Source organism: Humulus lupulus, chromosome 6, assembly GCF_963169125.1.
Source record: "Humulus lupulus chromosome 6, drHumLupu1.1, whole genome shotgun sequence".
NCBI lineage: Eukaryota > Viridiplantae > Streptophyta > Magnoliopsida > Rosales > Cannabaceae > Humulus > Humulus lupulus.
In genome coordinates, this window is record NC_084798.1 from 173,325,579 (window position 1) to 173,328,234 (window position 2,656).

Genomic DNA, 2,656 nt, shown 5'->3' on the forward strand with positions numbered 1-2,656 from the left:
GTCATACATATGTGAGAACACCTTCCAGGAACTGAAACAGAGGTTGATTACAGCTCCAATTCTGAGTCTTCCAATAGATCATGAGAAGTTTGTGATATACTGTGATGCCTCACATCAGGGTTTGGGTTGTGTTTTGATGCAGTCAGGGAAGGTGATTGCTTATGCCTCACGTCAGCTGAAAGAATATGAACAGAGATATCACACTCATGACCTAGAGTTGGTGGTTGTGGTCTTTGCATTAAAGGTATGGAGGCATTACCTTTATGGGGAGAAGTGTGAGATTTATACTGACCACAAGAGCCTTAAGTACTTCTTCATGCAGAAAGATTTGAACATGAGACACATGCGTTGGCTGGAGTTAGTAAAGGATTATGATTGTGAGATTCTATGGTAGCTAATGCTTTAAGCTGGAAGGGTCAACGTGGTAGCTGATGCTTTAAGCTGGAAGGGTTCGAGACAGATTTATAGTGTGAGGTTGATATCCAGAGAATTAGTAGAGGATATTTCCAGAGCTGGTATAGAGTTGCTGGTGGGCCAGTTGGCCAATACTACGCTACAGTCTACACTGTTAGAAAGAATCAAGGAGGGTCAGTTGGGTGATCCACAGCTGATCAAGATCAGGGAGGATGTAATAGCAAGAGTGTCCAGAGATTACACAGTGTCTGAGATGGGTTTGTTGAGATACAAGGGTTGGATATGTGTTCCATTAGACACTGCTATGAGGCGAGAGATTTTGGATGAATCTCATACTACTCCTTACTCTTTGCATCCAAGCACCACGAAGATGTATCAGGATGTGAGATCACTGTATTGGTGGCCTGGATTGAAGAGGGATGTAGTGGAGTATGTGGCTAAGTGCTTGACGTGTCAATAGGTCAAGGCTGAGCATCAAAGGCCAGCAGGGTTATTGCAGCCTCTAGACATCCCATAGTGAAAATGGGAGGACATTACAATGGATTTCGTGGTAGGGTTACCCAGGACTGTTTGTCAACATGATTCAGTATGCGTTATTGTGGATCGCTACACCAAGTCAGCCCACTTCCTACCAGTGAATACTACTTATACAGTTGAACAGTATGCATATCTCTATGTGAGAGAGATCGTGTGCCTCCATGGAGCACTGAGGTCGATCGTGTCAGATCGGGACCCCACTTTTACTTCCAAATTCTGGGGGAGTTTACAGAAGGCCATAGGAACATAGTTAAAGTTCACTACTACTTATCATTCTCAGATAGATGGACAATCTAAAAGAACGATTCAGATATTAGAGGACATGCTGTGAGCATGTGTGCTGGACTTTGGTGGGTCCTGGAGTAAGTATCTGCCTTTGATAGAGTTTTCCTACAATAACAGATATCAGCCTACCATTGGGGTGGCACCTTATGAGATGTTGTATGATAGGAAATGCAGATCTCCCATTCATTGGGATGAGACAGGAGAAACGAGATACTTAGTTCCTGAGGTAGTTTAGAGGACCAATGAGGCCATTAAGAAGATTAGAGCTCGGAAGCTCGCTTCTCAAAGAAGACAGAAAAGTTATGCAGATCCCAAGCACGGGAACGTGGAGTTCCAAGTGGGAGACTATGTCTTCCTTAGAGTCTCGCCATGGAAATGGGTGAGGAGATTTGGGAAGAAGGGCAAGTTGAGCCCTAGATTTGTAGGTCCATTTGAGATCCTGGAGAGGATTGGTCAAGTGGCTTATAGGTTGGCCTTACCACCAGCATTGTTGGCCGTGCATAACGTGTTTCGTGACTCAGCTCTTCGGAGGTATGTATCTCATGTGACTCATGTTTTGAGTTACAAAGATCTAGAGCTTGAGGCAGATCTCTCCTATGAGGAACATCCAGTCCAAATACTTGACAGAAAGGACAAGGTCCTCGGGAATAAAACGATACCTTTGGTTAAAGTATTATGGAGGAACAACAAGGTCGAGGAAGCGACCTAGGAGCTGGAGTCAGATATACAGAGTCAGTATCCCGAGTTGTTCAGGTAAATTTCGAGGACAAAATTTCTATAAGGAGGGGATAGTTATAATGCCCCAAAATCCCTAATGAGGTTTATGGTTGGATTAGAAGGCCAGGAGGGCCATAATTGATTTATTATGCCATTAAATGATTAAATGCATGATTGTGTGAATTATATTATTATATGATGATAAATGCATGCATGTGGGTCCACTTTTCATTATAAGGGTATTTTGGTAATTTGGCCCGTTGAGGGGCATATTTGTATATTTTCATGCATGTTGGTGAATTACTGATGAGGCCACATTATATTGTGGATTTGTTCGAGCTATTCAGCATGAGACAATCTTTGAATGCTAGTTAGCGGTTTGGTCATATCGGGGTTATTTCGGGGCTCGGGGTGAGTCTTGGGGTAATTTATTTTTAAAGCTAAGATTGAGGGTTCCAAACTTGGAAATTAAAGCTTGAGGTCCTAGGCTAGTGTTCAGACATTAAAGGGGATTCAATTCTAAGTTGAAGGTAAGAATCTCAGCCATATTTTCTCGAGTCTTGCTCTGTTTTAGCTGGGTTTTAATTGATATTTTGGGACTGATTTTGATGAGGTTTTGAATGGTTTAAGGCTTAGGTTTTGTTGGATATATGATGGATAAGTTGTGGTAATAATTGGGAGCTTTGCTTTGTGGAATTGGAAG